This window comes from Bufo bufo, chromosome 8 (genome assembly GCF_905171765.1).
Source record: "Bufo bufo chromosome 8, aBufBuf1.1, whole genome shotgun sequence".
NCBI classification, from domain to species: Eukaryota; Metazoa; Chordata; class Amphibia; order Anura; family Bufonidae; genus Bufo; species Bufo bufo.
The window spans coordinates 25,553,992-25,573,685 of NC_053396.1; the positions used below are offsets into that span (position 1 = coordinate 25,553,992).

The window sequence follows — 19,694 nt, forward strand, 5'->3', positions numbered from 1 at the left end:
AGTGTGTCTAAATACATCATTTGGTTGCCAGCCATCACCATGATGGGATGATGCATTTTTGCAGGTCTTGCAGACAATCATTTCAATCCCTGACACACATTGTCCTTACAGCTGGTCATTTTAGGTCCTACCCTTCTGATAAAACTGCTTTGCCTTAACCCAGGTTTGATTCTTGCCTTTAAAGAACAGCAGAAAAAAAAAAAGAAGAGAATAGTAAAACCACCCTCCATTACTAGTAGAAACATTACCTATCTGCCAAGGATCAGGTGCTGGGACAGTATGGAGCTGTTACCATCCATTCCTACAGTATGACAGCTCAGGGCAGCTGTTCACATCCAGGAAAGTCCATACCTGTCCCTGCTTAGAACGGGTATAAGAAATGCCAACCCAGGACCTTGGCACAGAGGAAGAGTCCTGGACAATGATCTTACCTTTCCTTCTGCAACTTTCCAAACTAGAGCAAGGTTGGAGCAGAGCTGCTGCTGGGCTGCGCTTCCCTGTGTGCTCCTCTCAGTACAGGGGACAATGCCTCCCAGTTGCCCTGTCAATTGAATTACACCCCCTTGATGTCTCCTCTCTCTCTCCCTCAGAGATTGAGAAAGCCTTAATTGGTAAAATAGCAAAGTGAAGAAGAGGGGGGGAGTTTATGGCAGCCTGCAGTTTAGTAGAGAACCCCGCCTCCCCCGAGCTTTGGGATGAGGTCAGCCTTCATTTTCTCAGAAGCCTGAATTTCTGCACAGCCTCAAGGCAAAAAAGGGGATGCCTGCTCCCAAGGAATTTAACCCCTTCAGGAGTGGTGGGCATATAGAATTTGGCAGGAGGTTGTGATTGCATTTGGGGAGTGGCTTCCCCCACCTAACAGCTGCATGATGTGTACCCAGAGACAAGGGGCAGGAGATCTTCATCCATGTTCAGGAGACCCTACAGATCACAAAAGTAGATATGCCTGGTGCTTGCTTGTCATACTGGCCATTCTGCTTTATTTACCTGGGATACATTTATGAAAAGTGTTGTATCCCCTTTTCCTACACAGACTGATTCACATGACTGTTCTCGGTCCAGGAAAGACGGTCCCTGTGTCCTCCGCAACTCCCGGACCGAGCCGAACGGACGGCATCATAGTGTTTTATAATGCAGTTAGTTCAGATCAGGGGTGCCGCGTTTGGTCCGGGAGATGTGGCCGACACCTGGACTGTCTTTCCCAGCCCTAAAGCATCTTTCACACATCAGTGAATCACGGATGTGTGCGGTCAGTGGTCTCCTCAGACAGCACACGTATCCATTGACTTTAAAGGGAACCTGTCACCGGGATTTTGTGTATAGAGCTGAGGACATGGGTTGCTAGATGGCCACTAGCACATCTGCAATATGCAGTCCCCATAGCTCTGTGTGCTTTTATTGTGTAAAAAACCCGATTTGATACATATGCAAATTAACCTGAGATGAGTCCTGTCCCTGACTCATCTCACGTACAGGACACATCTCAGGTTAATTTGCATATGTATCAAATCGTTTTTTTTACACAATAAAAGCACACAGAGCTATGGGGACTGGATATTGCGGATGTGCTAGCGGCCATCTAGCAACCCATGTCCTCAGCTCTATACACAAAATCCCGGTGACAGGTTCCCTTTAAGGGCTCATGCACATGAACGTATTTATTCTTCACTGTCCGTTCCATTCCCGTATGTGGAACCATTCACTTCAATGGGTCAGCAAAAAACAGAAATGACTCAGTTCCGCAAAAAAAAAGATAGAACATGTCCTATTCTTGTCCGTTTTGCGGACAAGGATAGGCATTGTTGCAATGGATCCTCAAATAAAATGGATCACATGTGCATCATCCATATTTTATTGCGGATCCATGTTTTGCAGACTGCAAAATACATGCGGTCGTGTGCATGTGTCCTAAAGTGTACATTCACACATCAGTTGTTTTCCATGGGTGGGCGACATCACAGAACCATTCCCTATTTTGTCCATGAGTACAGATCCCTCACACACATTATAGTCTATAGGTCCATGAAAACACAGACTCGCACGGACAGCATCCTTTTTTGGTCCGTAGTTTTCGTGGATTGTTGATAAAAATAATCTTTGGAAATTCATTTTCAGCATAGTAGTGTCAGTTGAATACGGATAACACACAGAGAACAAAACACGGACACAAGGGCCAAAAAACATGGATTCTTCATGGACATCTTCAAGGATGAACCACTGACATCTTGTCAATGATGTCATCACGGACACAGACAGCTGTGTGAATGCTGCCTTTTCCAAGGAATGTTAGAAAACTGCCATATGTATTATAACCTCTCTCATTATCCCCAGCTATGGCTATCATAATAATATAGGGCATGCGTTATCTACCAATATGCAGTCCCACCAACGGAGCAGACTCCAGGCTCCACCACAACTGTAGATGATCACCATGGCATTACTTACAAGATGCAATAGTATGTACAGTGGATATAAAAAGTCTACACACCCCTGTTAAAATATCAGGTTTCTGTGATGTAAAAAAATGAGACTAAGATGAATCATTTCAGAACTTTTTCCACCTTTAGGCCCCATTCACACGTCAGCAATTCTGTTCCGCATTTTTCGTAACGGAATTGCGGACCCATTCATTTCTATGGGGCCGCACAATGTGCTGCCCGGATCCGGAAATGCGGACCTGCACGTCCGGGTCCGCAATTCAGTTCCCGAAAAAAATAGAACATGTCCTATTCTTGTCCGCAATTGCGGACAAGATTAGGCATATTCTATTATAGTGCCGGCGTTGTGCGGTCCTGTTTTGCGGATCCGTGGATCCACAAAACACATACGGATGTGTGAATGGACCCTTCATGTGACCTATAAACTGTACAACTCAATTGAAAAACAAACTGAAATCTTTTAGGTAGAGGGAAGAAAAAATATGCAACCATATTCTTTTATTTTTATAAGTGTGCACACCCTTAAACTAATACTTTGTAGAGGCAGCTTTTGATTTTATTACAGCACTCAGTCTTTTTGGGGATGAGTCTATCAGCATGGCACATTTTGACTTGGCAAGATTTGCCCACTCTTCTTTGCAAAAACACTTCAAATCTGTCAGATTACGAGGGCATCTCCTGGGCACAGCCCTCTTCAGATCACCCCACAGATTTTCAATCGGAGATTCAGGTCTGGGCTCTGGCTGGGCCATTCCAAAACTTTAGTCTTCTTCTGGTGAAGCCATTCCTTTGTTGATTTGGATGTATGCTTTGGGTCGTTGTCATGCTGAAAGATGAAGTTCCTCTTCATGTTCAGCTTTCTAGCAGAAGCCTGAAGGTTTTGGGCCAATATTGACTGGTATTTGGAACTGTTCATAATTCCCTCTAGCTTAACTAAGGCCCCAGTTCCAGCTGAATAAAAACAGCCCCTTGGCATGATGCTGCCACCACCATGCTTCACTGTGGGTATGGTGTTCTTTTGGTGATGTGCAGTGTTGTTTTTGCGCCAAACATATCTTTTGGAATTATGGCCAAAAAGTTCAACCTTGGTTTCATCAGACCAGAACACCTTTTCCCACATGCTTTTGGGAGACTTCAGATGTGTTTTTGCAAAATGCAGCCTGGCTTGGATGTTTTCCTTCGTAAGAAAAGGCTTTCGTCGTGCCACTCTACCCCATAGCCCAGACATATGAAGAATATGGGAGATTGTTGTCACATGTACCACACAGCCAGTACTTGCCAGATATTCCTGCAGCTCCTTTATAATGTTGCTGTAGGCCTCTTGGTCGCCTCCCAGACCAGTTTTCTTCTCGTCTTTTCATCAATTTTGGAGGGACGTCCAGTTCTTGGTAATGTCACTGTTGTGCCATATTTTCTCCACTTGATGATGGCTGTCTTCACTGTGCTCCATGGTATATCTAATGCCTTGGAAATTCTTTTGTCCCCTTCTCCTGGCTGATACCTTTTAACAATGAGATCCCTCTGATGCTTTGGAAGCTCTCTGTGGACCATGGCTTTTGCTGTGGGATGCGACTAAGAAAATTTCAGGAAAGACCAACTAGAGCCGCTGAACTTTATTTGGGGTTAATCAGAGGCACTTTACATGATGGCAGGTGTATGCTGACTCCTATTTAACAGGATTTTGAATGTGATTGCTTAATTCTGAACACAGCTACATCCCCAGTTATACAACCACATTATTTTAGTTTTTTTGTTTTCTTCCCTCCACCTAAAAGATTTCAGTTCTGCAATGATTTATCTTTGTCTCATTTTTTTAAATCACAGAAACCTGACATTTTAACAGGGGTGTGTAGACTTTTATATCTCAAAGCTGCACCTGGGCACAATGAACATCGTTTGCAAGCATCCATATGTTTCTGGAAAGTCCATAAAATAGGTCCATTTATTTCCATAAAAAAAATAAAAAAAAATAAAGATGTATATGATGGTAGTTGAGTAGCAGGAGAAGTTGACCACACAACTGCTATGGGGCCTGGAGTGAGAGGAAAGAACATCTTCTGCTTTCCAACATAAATAAATGACATTAAAGGGAACCTGTCACCGGGATTTTGTGTATAGAGCTGAGGCCATGGGTTGTTAGATGGCCGCTAGCACATCCGCAATACCCAGTCCCCATAGCTCTGTGTGCTTTTATTGTGTAAAAAAACACAATTTGATACATATACAAATTAACCTGAGATGAGTCCTGTCCCTGAGATGAGTCAGGGACAGGAATCATCTCAGGTTAATTTGTATATGTATCAAATCGTGTTTTTTTTTACACAATAAAAGCACACAGAGCTATGGGGACTGGGTATTGCGGATGTGCTAGCGGCCATCTAGCAACCCATGTCCTCAGCTCTATACACAAAATCCAGGTGACAGGTTCCCTTTAAGTTTAATGATAACTGTATAATTCCTATGGTACCGAGCTCCCCCTAGTGGTGACATTATATAATATCAATAATATAATATAATGTTTGATGGGAAGAAGATGATTTAGAGATTTATCCGAGTATTTATGCCTGTTGTAAATACATTGAGAAATATGGTGTCCAGAATGAGCACCATATAGATGAAGCATATCGATGTTCTACTTTTTCCAACATATACTGTGTTCAATTTCCAGTAAGTGTGTTTTTTTTTCTCCTTAAACTGGAGGGTCGCTTTAATAATGTCTATACCATTAAATAATATCTGAAGCCCTAAAAAAATAGTGGTAGGAGTAAGTGATTGCCTACAAAGTCAGCTTCAAATTGGGTAGCCTTCTGATGGACCTTTTGGGTCCTATTAGAGGACAATCATTGTGTCAGATCTTGGGCCCAGCAGAGGATCCTTTTGTATTTTGGTGGCACCATCAGATCCTAAACTAGATGGTGCGCTGGTTCCACACTAATCGAGCAGCTGCCATAGCAACAAAACAGATTTTAGTTCTCATTATTTCAAGTGACTAAAGGGTTGCAGTTATTGCAGTGTGAGGTTAGGAGTGGCAATTTTTCATATACAAAATCCAAAAGAGAACAGTTTGCTTTAGCTAAGTAATACAGGTACAATGGGAAAATGCACGTATCCTGCTGGAAAGTCCAAGGAGACAAGGATAAACGGATGGAATATTGACAACGCGTTTCGATTCCAGTTTGGTATCCTCATCAGGCCAATATGAAGGTACCAAACCAGTATAGAAAATTGTTGCCTATCCGTTTATCCTAAACTCTTTGGACTTCCTTTTGCCAGCAGTGCCCATTTTTCCTGTATTACATAGACAGCGGAGGTATCCTTCAACTGCCTGGGCCTGAGTGCAATATCTTTAGCAATAACTTTAGGGTTTAAGCACGTAGGGCTGTGTGCTTTTATATCAATAGTAACTGTGCTTTACTTAAGCCCCATCGCTCCTTTGTTCTAGGACAGTGATGGCTAACCTCCGCCACTCCAGATGTAGTAAAACTACAACTCCCAAGATTTAGACTTGCTTGGCTATTCTCAGAACTCCATAGAAATGAATGGAGCATGCTGGGAGTCGTAGTTTGCACAGCTGGAGTGCCAGAGGTTAGCCATCACTGTTCCTAGGATATGTGGGTCTCAGCAGTCATACCCTCACCAATCAGATAGTGATACATTTTTAGCTTTCTAGAGGAACCCGGTAGTAGGACATAACTGGAAACTGGCGAGAAAATGAAATTAAATCATATACCATATTGGTGAAGCTGTACTTTTAGCTAATACAAAGCAGGATTCTGCAGGATATACTGGGACGCATGAAAGATACCTTATTAGCATTACTTGTAACTGTGCCATAACGGGGAGATTCCTATGTCATGTATTGTCTCCCAAGAGTCGGAACAGGACTTCAGTTCATGGAATCATTTGACAGGGAAAAGTCATGTGTTATACCTGTCACAAGGCATGCAACGTGTTCCACAGCACACAACCACTTCTTCTCATTTACTATCACTGCTGGACTGTAATACTAGTGCAGCACGTTCCGTATACCCAACATGGGGCCCGTCTCTTGAGGAATACAATGCAGCTACAGAACACCAGAAAGGTTATGCAATGATCGATACATCTCCCTTATAAAATCTTCTGAATCCTTGGGAAGATTTACTAGCCCTGCGTAGTCTAAGTCTACCTGCACAAATTGGGGGCCATTTACTAAAACTCCTTATGCCAGTTTTAGGCATAAAAAAGTCGCAGGACCCTGTTTTGCAACTGTGCTACAAAATTTTGTTGCACACAGCATTTTTACACCACCCTCAAAATTCTGTGACATTTTGCATAAATTAAAATCTACTCCAGACAGGGACTGGAGTAGTTTTCAGTACAGCCGGAGGATGTGCCTAATCTATGAGAAGGGTTATGCCCCTGGTCATAAATTAGGCACATCCTCCAGCAGAGCAGGGGCTATTAAAGACCAGTGGCCTTTGATAAATGACCCCCATTGTGTATTTTTATTCAGAAAATCTTTATAAAACCACATCAAAACCTTGATAAAACCACACAAAAATCTGCACTATTTACTGTATTATGATTTTTTAGATTTTTATTTTTTTGCAGTTTTTGGTGTGGATTTTCTGTTTATTTTAACAACCCCAATGAAGTCTATGGGGAAAACCACTACACTGTACGAAGGGTGCAATTTCCACATAAGATTTGGCAAATTTCATTCAACTTGCCGGTACTGAATTAGCTACATTTTTCTCAACGCAAGAGAATCCGTGCTGAAAAATCACACATTATCAGCAACGTGTGCAGGTACCCTAAGGGTAAGTTTAGATGTCATGGATTTTCAAGTGGAGGAAGATTATATGTAAATCCAGAATGAATTATGGCTACCCCAGCATACACAGGCTATTCTGATATCAGACATGTTTTGCTGAAATGAGAATAATCCTTTAAATTTTTGTATAGAGTATTTTAATATACTATTAGTACAATTTCTACGTTATCTCAGTCTTAAATATGGGTGGTAAGTACAAGAGGACAATTAGGGCGAGACCAAAGGGTGGGTACCACGCGGCCATACCGGCTGTAAATAAACATATGAGTCTGTACTATTTAGTCGGTCTACATTGTTAATGGCTATGAGGTATTGAGGGTGCTTGCGTAGCCATTAACAATGCAGACTGACTAAACGTTGCAGTCTTCACTACTTTAATTAGAGCCATGTATAACTCTACTGCAGAGGGGTCGTGTCGCAAGCACAACACGACTGTGCCGTGCAGTTGTACCCTTACTCATTTGCACTCATTCTTATGCAGAAATTCATCCATGCATCCTCGCCTCTACCTCTGGCAGTATGATAATCTTCGCTCTAGTTCAGACATTAAAGAGGACCTTTCACTAGAATAGAAAATCTAAACTAACTATACAGACGTGTAGAGCAGCGCCCAGGGATCTCCCTGCACTTACTGTTAATACCTGGGCGCCGCTCCCTTCTCCCAGTATAGCCTCCGGTATCTTCATATGTTCGGCTCCACCCAGTTGAGCCTGCCGGTGTCTCCTTCTCCCATGCTGTAGTGCTGGCCAATCGCAGCGCTCAGCTCATAGCCTGAGAGGTTTTTTTTTCTCTCAGGCTATGAGCTGAGCGCTGCGATTGGCCAGCGCTACAGCCTGGGAGAAAGAGACGCCGGCAGGCTCAACTGGGTGGAGCCGAACATATGAAGATACCGGAGCCTATACCGGGAGAACGGAGCGGTGCCCAGGGATAACAGTAAGTGCAGGGAGATCCCTGGGCGCCGCTCTACATGTCTGTATAGTTAGTTTAGATTTTCTATTCTAGTGAAAGGTCCTCTTTAATGTCACAAATTTGGGAAATCAGGATAAATATGCTCAAATAAAACTATAAAACAAATACAAATAAACCTTAAAGGGGTTGTCACGTGAAAAATATTCTACAGTTTTCAAACCAGCACCTGGATCTGAATACTTTTGTAATTGCATGTAATTAAAAATTTTGTATAGCTACTGAGTTATTCAATAAAATGTGCCTGTATTATGCCACTTAATTTCTTATTTCTTTGTCCGGCTCACTGAGATGGTCGCACATGCTCAGTTTCATCCTTCAACTGCATCCTGAGCTGTGATAGGCAGAGCATTGACACGCCCCCTGAGTTGCAGAAGAAAAGACACGCCCCTTGAGCTGTCAGCTTGATATAAATCTAGCAGAGCAATGACTGGGGAGATCTCTGGATCCATGTGAGGTACAGGGCTGGTTCTTTATTAGAAAGGTATTGTCATGTCCTATATGATGTCTGATTTTCTTTTTTTACATTATTCATGGGATAACCCTGTTAAGTAATAAGATCGTTTATATAAAATGTGATTAATCATTTCCAAGTTATACAATCTATGAGCCACCGCCTGGAATAGTTGCAAAAGCTTTGCCATAGATTGAGGGCGGGAACGTGAAGTGTTGGGAGAAAATATGTCTTTCATATCCCTGCATTAATTTGAGAATAATCTTATCTTCATTTGTCACAAAGCTGGTATGACCGATGTGGAAGTCCATTTGAACAAGTTCCAGTTCAGCAGCTTCCAGCCCACCCATCCAGCCTTACTTGGGCATGTTCATGGACTCACAAGATGCCCAATGAATAATGATATTTCCAACTGTTTCAGTGAAGCTGATCCTAAACCAAGGCACGGGATTAATGGGACATTAAATAACTCTAAATAAAGTTCAGATCTACTAGGCTCGAGCTCATCAAAAGTCTCGTCATTGTAACCAATCTCAAAGGTTAAGCAACTGTCCCACCATGAGAACTTATTCTCCAAATCCAAAGGATAGGGTATAAATATCTGATTGGTGGGTGGCCGACATCTGGGTCCCACACCAATAGCAAGAATGAGGTGCCGGAGTCCCAGAGTGAATGGAATGGTGGTCACACATGTGCACTGCCGCTCCATTCAATTCTATGGGACTGCAGAAGAGAAGCCAAATACAGCGCTCGGCTATCTCTCGCAGTCCCACGGACTTTTTTTTATGTTGCATTTGGGACTTTTTACTATTTTTTTCCCCCAAAAATAAAGCACACTGTAGGTATGTCCTTTTTTCTAGCTCCCCCCCATAGGTATTTCTATAGGAGTAAAAAAAAACACCATGGTTAATGTGTTACAACTAACAGAAACACACAAAAAAAAACAATGTGTGAAGGAAGCCGCAAACCACTTTCCCACAGCAATATTTTAGTCAGTATTTTGCATCAGTATTTATAAGCCAAAACCTGGAGTGTGTCCAAAATATTGAAGAAGAGGTGCAAATCTTTCTATTAGGGCTTGTTCACACGAATGTATTTTGCGTTCCGTATACGGGCCGTTTTATGCCTTCCGCATACGGGCCGTATACAGAACCATTCATTTCAATGGGTCCCCAACTGGTTACCTCCCCTCTGTACCCTTACTGCAGACTGCTAGCAATTCATTCACAACTTCTAGTAGAAATAATAAAGGAATGGCACAACATACAGACATAAAAATAGATGCTACAGAATTGTTATTACATGGGGAATGCATGAAGCTATTAAAACAGACATGTCAGGAGAGGTGAGAGGTCCTCTTTAACCTGATTCAATGGGTTCACATATGTGCCCTGAACTCTGGCAGTATGTTTCGGTGGAGGAGCAGACTGCCAGAGTTCACTGTATACGGCATAGCCGGATACAACCGTGCACCGCTGGATCCCCTGGATACAGTGAATTTTGGCATTCTGTTCCTCAGTCGGAACAGACTGCCAGAGTTCAAAGCGCGTATGTGAACCCAACCTAACAGAATCAGTCTGTGCCCTGTCATTTTCTGAATAAAAACATGCCTAAATAAAAATGGGCACGTCCCTGTAAATAAGTGAAACAAAAGACAGGCAGCCACAAGGGTGCGGCTGATCTGGTTAAGGGAACAATATCCCAGCATGCTTGCTATCATATATAAAAAGGCAAGGTAGATTTGCCATCTGTAACTAGATTTCTCTAGGTTAATATTGGGATACCTGTCCTTGTATCGCATGTAAACAATACACTCTATTATGCTTTGCTTACAGTAACAGTAATGCAGGATAATACAACTACAAAGAGTGCAAGTACCAACAAATACTCCCAAGTAATTACAGAAAATTGCCAACTACAATAATCACAGAGGAAGGAGAGGTTCTGTATTTTATATGTAGTATATATGTATAATCTGGTCCTTTGATCTGATCAGTACTACTACTACAGACACCAACTACCACCCTGTAGCCCATAGGGAGGGGTGAGCCTTTAACCAACAGCTTACCAATGTCTTCATAAAATCAACTGTAGCCTTAACCTAATGGTACTTTTATGTGGGTAGAATTTCCCGCTACTGAGTGCCAACTGATGAAACAGCCTGTCAATCAGTGCTAAGGATCTTCACAAGGGCAGCTAATTGCTCAAACAAATGTCCACCACTTACAATCGTTTGCGCTGCTGTTCATTTTCATTGCTGTTGACAGCAAATTCCCTGTTTACATGGGGGATATGCTGCCAACAAGTGATAATATTTGCAGCCACATGAAAGATATGAGGAGCTGATAAACCAGCGTTTTCTTGTTGGTCTCCTGATTGGCGGACCTTTTTCATAGGGCAGAGATTGGTAATGAACATTTCTTCAGCCAATCATTCCCCTGGAAGGTGGAAGAGCGATGAATGTAAGTAAGAGGAATAAACCTTGCGGAAACTGTTCCTGAACTTCTAAGTCCAACTAGACAGCAACAAAATAAAATAAAAAATAAAAAACAGCAACAGAAAGCTGAACCCACAACAAACACAACTGCGATACAGACAATAATAGGGTTCATTCACAGGTAAACTAGTTCTAATGCATAATGGAAACTAGTTACAAGGTGGAGCGCAATGGAAATGAAAGTGTGGAGATAAAAAAATAAGTGTCAGATCTGATCTGATCTTTTAACAGGTTTGTTGCACTCTTTTCTTCAAGTCCTATGAATCGGAGAGTTTACATACAGTACAGACCAAAAGTTTGGACACACCTTCTCATTCAAAGAGTTTTCTTTATTTTCATGACTATGAAGGCATCAAAACTATGAATTAACACATGTTAAATTATATACATAACAAACAAGTGTGAAACAACTGAAAATATGTCATATTCTAGGTTCTTCAAAGTAGCCACCTTTTGCTTTGATTACTGCTTTGCACACTCTTGGCATTCTCTTGATGAGCTTCAAGAGGTAGTCCCCTGAAATGGTCTTCCAACAGTCTTGAAGGAGTTCCCAGAGATGCTTAGCACTTGTTGGCCCTTTTGCCTTCACTCTGCGGTCCAGCTCACCCCAAATTATCTCGATTGGGTTCAGGTCCGGTGACTGTGGAGGCCAGGTCATCTGGCGCAGCACCCCATCACTCTCCTTCATGGTCAAATAGCCCTTACTTTCAAAGTTTTCCCAATTTTTCGGCTGACTGACTGACCTTCATTTCTTAAAGTAATGATGGCCACTCGTTTTTCTTTACTTAGCTGCTTTTTTCTTGCCATAATACAAAGTCTATTCAGTAGGACTATCAGCTGTGTATCCACCTGACTTCTCCTCAACGCAACTGATGGTCCCAACCCCATTGATAAGGCAAGAAATCCCACTTATCAAACCTGACAGGGCACACCTGTGAAGTGAAAACCATTTCAGGGGACTACCTCTTGAAGCTCATCAAGAGAATGCCAAGAGTGTGCAAAGCAGTAATCAAAGCAAAAGGTGGCTACTTTGAAGAACCTAGAATATGACATATTTTCAGTTGTTTCACACTTGTTTCTTATGTATATAATTCCACATGTGATAATTCATAGTTTTGATGCCTTCAGTGTGAATCTACAATTTTCAAAGTCATGAAAATAAAGAAAACTCTTTGAATGAGAAGGTGTGTCCAAACTTTTGGTCTGTACTGTATGTTAATAAGCCATGTGTGTTTTAAGGCTACTTTCACACTAGCGTTTTTTTGCGGATCCGTCATGAACGAATCCGCTTGTATTATGTCTTATATAGCCAAGACGGATCTGTCATGAACTCCATTGAAAGTCAATGGGGGACGGATCCGTTTTCTATTGTGTCAGAGAAAACGGATCCGTCCTGACACACAATATAAGTCAATGGGGATGGATCCGTTTTCTCTACTCTGCATCCCAGGACAGACAGCAAAACGCTGCAGGCAGCATTTTGGTGTCGGCCTCCAGAGCGGAATGGTGACTGATCGGAGGCAAACTGATGCATTCTGAGCAGATCCTTTTCCATTCAGGATGCATTAGGGTAATTGATCCGTTTGGACCGCTTGTGAGAGCCCTGAACAGATCTCACAAACGGAAAGCCAAAACGCTAGTGTGAAAGTAGCCTATCACAGACTTCTGTTTTTCTCCTCAAGCGTTTATCTTATCACCTCCTAAAACACTGGAGAGTTGGCAACACAGCCTAGGGCGTCCACCAAGCAGTAAGTCAGCCCAGGTTTTTCCATGCATATTGGTCCAACACCAAATCATTTACAAGGCTTAATAGCGAATGTGTATGATCCCGAAATCCAGCTGAGTGGCCCTTGCATCGTCCGAGCTCCGGTTTTATTAAACCTCAGAGGAGAAGGGGCAACTTTTTGCAGATGCGGTCTGAGCTCCCTCCGACCATTGATAATGATATTCAAAAGAAATATTACACCGATATGAAATCATCTTGTGCAATAGCATTCTCCTGGATGGGTTCTACTGCTTATGGGACCTCAAGTTGCCTTTTTTCTCCAATCTACACTTCTATATGGTAAGTGGTACAGACAGTGGTGAGTGTGACTATGTTGCAGGCACACAACCAAATGGTTGCATTTAGCTTGAGCTACACACAATTTTTGTAGCCAGACTGTCCAAAACCCAGCCAACACTTTTTTCACATCTACATTGGAGGCTCCATGCAGGGCTATTTTTCCATTATACATCATTGGGGACCATCAGGTACAGTTAGTGTCCATAATGTGACATATCCAGCACAATGTTGGGGCCTGTTAAAGTGGTTGTGCCAAGTTTGAAAAAGTTATCCCCCATCTATAGGATAAGGAAAAACTAACTTTCTGCTGGTGGGTCCGACTACTGGGACCCCCACAACACCAAGAATGGGGGTTCCGTCCCCTTGATCTCATGTAATGGCAGGTCGAACATGTGCCCTGCCATTCTATTCATTCTCTATGGGACTAGCAGAGTACAGCACCATGCTATTTGCAGAGGTCCCATAATGAACAAAAGGAGCAGCAGGGTGCATGAGATCGGGGAACAGGACCTCCGTTCAGGGGCAGATTGACCATAGAACTTACATGGAAATTTACCGGTGGGCCAATGCCCATGGGGCTACCCACGCCCTCCTCACGAGCTTCTTCATACTGATGACCCATTCTCTGGATAGGTCATCAATATCAGATTGATGGGGGTCCGACAACCCCGCCAATCAGCTGTTTGAGAAGACAGCGCACGCTGTGTGCATGTGCCGTCTCCCTTCTCTCTTCCTGCTCGCTACTGTATGTCTATGGGACAGCAGTAGCCGAGAGAAAGAGAGAAGGGAGACGGCACATGCGCACTGCAGCTGCCGTCTCCTCAAACAGCTCATGGGGGGGGGGGGGATGTGTCAGACCCCCACCGATCTGATATTGATGACCTAGGTCATAAATATGAAAAAGCCCGGAGAATCCCTTTAATGCTGATGCTCTTAGCATTAATGTTAGGAGCATCAGGTACTCATGCACCTGGCTAGCAGAGCCGCAGGTGCCCTCCTGAACTCAACTGTATTACTGTCCTCAGGACAGTGATTGAATTGAATACTGTGGTGAGGGTGGCAGTATTATGTGCTGCACTGTGGTTATTTGCTTCTGTAGCGGCAGTATTTTGTGGTGCATTACAGTACTGCTGGTCACACCTACTTCTGTTGTCCCTGCCTACTTGTGTTGTTCCACCTTCTGTCAATTTGGACCCACCTATGACATGGGGCCATTTTAAGTCCCCAGTGCACCCATGCCTCCGTACTTGGGGTCGATGGGGGTCCCAGCAGTCGAGCCCTCAGCAATCAGATAATTATTCTATATCTTTTCTATAGGGGATAACTCGAAGACTTAAGTTGGCACAACCTTACCTTACCGTGTAGCCCCAGGCTTCAAGAATATACTGGTCCTGTAATCATCCCAGTTATTTAAGCATCCAACCTAAACATTAATCAATATGGGGACATGGTAAAGATGCATTCACACACTGCGGGTTTGTCATTTGTTTCTTGCAATGTCACAGCAAGGCGAACGGCTCTAGATTTTAGCGCAGCTGTATCTAAAATATATAAAACAACATGGCGAGTCAGTACTCATGCACAGGTATGACTATATGTGAGGCATGTACTATGTTTGCCGCATCCCATAAAATCCCCCTCGGCTATTTGTACAACACACAAAGAGTGAGATAAATCGCACACACAAAATCAGCAGGCTAAAACCTGAAAACACCGACTGTTCACACTACTGATACTTTCATTCATGTGACCCATAGCGTCTTAGTTTCATCTTAAAATAACACCGATTTTTTTTTTTAACACAGCTGCAGATGCACCTGACTTGTATGGGATCACATATTTGCAATATTTTCCTGTTCTGCAAGAGATTATGAGAGCTTGCATAATTGAAGGTGATATTGCAGCGTGACAGGATAGGCTGTAGAGGAAAGTGAATTTCAAGCGTGCCTGAGTGAGCGCCTCTTTCATTCGTGGTGTAGAATAAGAAGCGCTAGCAGTAGTCACATCGAACAAGGTTCTGAAATCCACAAAAAAAGAAAACTGCAACTGAAGGGACCCCCACCCATGACAATGACACCATCTCAAATGCCAGAAGATGACAATTGGTGAGGGTAAAATAAAAACAATGTTGCATACACAGTATCTCATTATTTGTGTCGACAAAACTGTTTTAATAGATACAAAGTTATGGATGTGTTTATGATATAATATTAACATTCTGTGCCAGTTTTCTGGTGGAAAAAAAGCTGCAAACCCTGTGTTTGTGTCTTTTTAAACGTCACCACAACTAAACTTAGTTGCAAGTGATGTTTCTATGCCACCCTCGCCATCTTCAGAGTATGGGTCACGGAGAGTTGTAGCAAATGCAGACCCCGGCGATTTTCCATTTTGGCATTTTCCAATCCCTATCTTTCCGGAGCCATCATTTTTTTTATTTTTCCATTCACACAGCAGTATAAGGGCTTGTTTTTTGCAGGACAAGTTGTACTTTTTAATGGCACCATTTACTATTGCATAGAATGTAGTGGGAAGCTGGAATAAAATTCCAAATGGGGTGGATTTGGAAAAAACAAATGCAATTCTGCCACCATTTTATGGGTTTTGTTTTTTCTTCGTTCCCTATGTGGTAAAAATGACCAGTAACCTTCAAGCTCCAGGTCAGTACGATTATAGCCATACTACATAAATAGTTTTTCTTGTGTTTTAATACTAAAAATAAATACAAACTTTGTAAAATATAAATTTTTTCTTTTCATTGTTATATTCTAATCCCCATAACTTTTTTTATAGTTACGTACAGGGCTTTTTTTCTCAGAGAAAAGGTGGTGGAACTCACCCCCCCTCGCCTGGTCACGCCCCTACCCACCCCTAGGACCGCCCCCTAAAACCGCCCCTTTAGAGAACAGGGATGCAAGTAAAAAAAATTTTTTTGGGGGGGGGGGGGGCAGGCCTGGCTGGCTCTGGGGCTGGCTATAATAAAAAATATAAATACCTAAATAACAATAAAATATAAACATCATGGGTATCGCCCCAACCGAAAATGCCCATACTATTAAAATAGAACAAAAAAATTGGAACTTGGTCTAGGGTCTTCACTCACAGAGGTCAGCAGGGAGACCATGACCAGTCTGTGAGCCATATAGCCCCATCTACAGCAAGTCATGATGCCTTGTGTGTTCTTAGGCGGCCGTGGCCTAAGAAGAACACATCACAAGGCATCATGACTTGCTGTATGGGGCTGTATAGCCCACAGACTGGTCATGGTCTTTTGCGGCCCCATTGAAATGAATGGGTCTGTACCCGTTCCCCAAAATTGCAGAAAGAACGGGTACGGATCCGTTCGTACGGCCGTCTGAATGGGCCCTTAAATGCAGGCAGTGGCCTAGCTAGCAGCCATGAAAATGTACCAAGGGCAGGCACAGCAGCATCCAACTAAGTGGCCTAGCGCTCATCTTCTCTGTTCTCTGAGAAGATGAGCGCTAGGCCACTTAGTTGGATGCTGTTGTGCCTGCCCTTGGTACATTTTAATCATGGCTGCAGCCTGCTAGCTAGGCCCCCCTGCCTGCATTTATGGTACATTTTCATGGCTGACGTCACCACCTACCCAGTAACAGCTGTCCGGCTGAGTTGACTCTCCGTCTCCGGTCCAGGCGCTGTCTCCTGCTGCTGCTCCTACTTCAGCGTCTTCAATCTGGGGCTCTGGGCCCTGGCTGAGGGCGGCTGACACACAGTCAGCTCACCTCTGCACTAGGACCTGCACTCCTGTCTCCTGCTTGAATGCTTCCCGCCGCCGCGGCACCGCTCGTCACGCCCCCGGGGCCGTGGCCTGCCCTGAGCTCATGTTGCTGTGCTGACAATGCTTGCTGAGGCAGAGGGCAGTGCCAGTGGCGGCCGAGCTGCGCAGCCTACCTATCACAAGCAGCAGGCTGGGGATGGACGGGACTACTCGGGCTGCAGGTGAGGTAAAAGAAAAAAGGTCATTCATTTTTTTCCTGTTTGCGACGGCGGGTGGACACCCATGAGGGGAGCGGGGCGAGTCGGAGAAAATAGGTGGCGGAACGCCGTTCCGGGGCGTTCCGCCAGAAAAAAAGGCCTATGTTTGCGGATTTGTGTGAGAGCTAATTTTTTGTGGGATGATCTGTATATTTTACGGATACCATTTTGGAGTGTGTATGACTTTTGGACCATTTGTACAGGTGCAGCGGAGGTCCAGAAGGGGTTAAAAGGGTTTTACAAGATCTTTTTAAAAATGACATCCTCTGGATAGGTCATCAGTATCTGATCCGAGAGCCCTGCCGATCCGCTGTTTGAGAAGGCACAGACACTTGCAGTGGCTCCGTGGCCTTCTCTCTGTTCATCAAGCACAGCGCCGTACATTGTATAGTGGCCGTGCTTGATATTGCAGCTCAGCCCCATTTACTTCAACGGGGCCCCATTCACTTGCAACTCTGTCACTGGCCTAAGGAAAACCTGTGAGAAGGCTGCAGGGGTGCTAGCCGGGGGTCCTGGCTGTCAGAACCCCCATAGATCAGATAAAAAAGATCTCTGAAAACCTCTTTAAATTTCTTTAATGTCCGTTTCTGGAGTAAATGAACACTGATATCTATGAAAGCTCAGAGGTGTTATAGATTTCAGTCTAGGCACATGGACAGGCCTGATTTAAGATCAGGTCTGCACCGCCTTAAATTAAGCACATCCTCCCTAGCACATGTCAGTCTTGATAAATCTCCCCCATAATGTTGTAGCGATGACTGCATTTCAATACTACTTTGGCCCATTCCTCTATGCAGACCTGTTCTATAAATTCGATAAAATGCATCGTTATATTCTCAGACTAGTGACGTTATCCCTTAAACTGCCTACAGGGATAAAAAAAATTAGAGCCGCCCAAAGAAATTAATGTAAAGAAATGAGGAAGGGCGTGTTGGGTTTCCGGCCCTTCGTCCCAACGATGAACTCCCAGTGGGGCTGCTGATGCTTAACATATTGATGTCAATCAGTAAGTTGTGGACAACCCCTTTAAGTTATATTGTGGCACTTGGGAGTAGTACAATCCAATAATGTGGAACTTGAACAAAATAAAATAAATTCCGTTGGTCTATAAAAAAATTTTTTGCAGTTATGTTTTACAAAAATGGATCTCCAATCCCTGTAAACAAGTGTTATGGAAGCAATCCACACAGAATTCTGGACTTAGATTACAAAATCAAAGTGGTTTTCAAAGACAGACATTATAATGGCTCATGGATGTACCGAAACAACAAAACTCCATAATGCAGTAATCATAGAAATCTTTGGGCTCATACCGTACTTCTGTGGACCTCCTGAAGAATTTTTTTTTAACTTATAGGGGCACACGGAGGGTCTACAGCTTAGTAATGCTGATCCTACAAGCTGTGGCTTTGAAGCACATGAGGTCTTTTTCTTGCTTTTATTGGAGATCCCACTTTTTGAACCAATAATGCTATCTTCGGTGGAACTCCATAAAGTTAGAGAAAACTGCAAAAACTGGCATTTCGCATTTCTAGTTGCTGAGTATATTGTCTCTGTTCACATTGCCATTGGAGTCTCCATGGGAAATTCTACTGTATCAAACAGAACAAATAGCACAGCATGTTTTCCCGTCGATATGACAATAACCATGAAGGAAAATCGACAGACTCTGTGAAGGTCTGTTGGCGATTGTTGGTGTCTGTCATAGAATGGATCCAGCACCCCATTATTTTATTTTTTTTGCTCCTGTGACACAGCAGGAAGGGTGAACAGACCCTGTGAATGATGGTGCTAACAAGACATATCTACAAATTAAGTCAGTGATAAATGTATAAGATAAATGTCAACTGGAGGTGGACATCGGTGCCAGAAATCTCTGATTAGATCAAATGGCCTTAAGGGCTCTATTACACCAACAGATTATCTAACCAATTTCTTTTCAATCAGACCAATAATTGGCGTGTAAATGGCCACCTGACCAATCATTGGTCAGATAATCTGTGGTGTAATACAGCCCTAAGGATGATCGATGCCTGACATTAGATCTTCATAATCTGCCTATAACAAAGCAGGTGTGGACAGACTGTGTCTCTTGAAGAGATATGACTCTGGGGCTGCTCCTAATGGTGTTATCTAAGTGGCTCTCCAGGTGTTCACCATTTAACCCCCTATATAGAGATCTGAACTTCCCTGTAGGGGAATCATCAGGACGCTACCTCCTGGATAGTCTGGGTACAAGTGACTACTGACCCACGGGAGTCAGAAGAGACAGTGCAGGGCACTAAGAGAACAGGCAACAACCAAAGTCAGGGACAGACCAAGGTAAAGGCAGGCAGAGTACGTGCAATCCGATAAACAGGCCAAGGTCAGGACGGCAGCACATAGTACAGACATAGATCAGGTATACAGAACAGGCAAACTCACATCGCCCATCCTTAACAGGAAACTGGCGAACTAGGGTAACC

General features: G+C 43.3%; 1 protein-coding gene across 6 annotated transcripts in view; it reads right to left on the reverse strand.

Moving 5' to 3' along the window:
* Window positions 1-591, reverse strand: part of FLNA (filamin A) — a 111,475-nt gene extending 110,884 nt beyond the window's left edge. For all 6 annotated transcript variants that reach the window (XM_040405190.1, XM_040405187.1, XM_040405189.1 and 3 more), the window contains exon 1: window positions 432-591. The gene's annotated coding sequence lies outside the window, so the exon portion shown is untranslated. The remainder of the gene's footprint in view (window positions 1-431) is intronic.
* Between the last annotated feature and the right edge of the window lie 19,103 nt (window positions 592-19,694).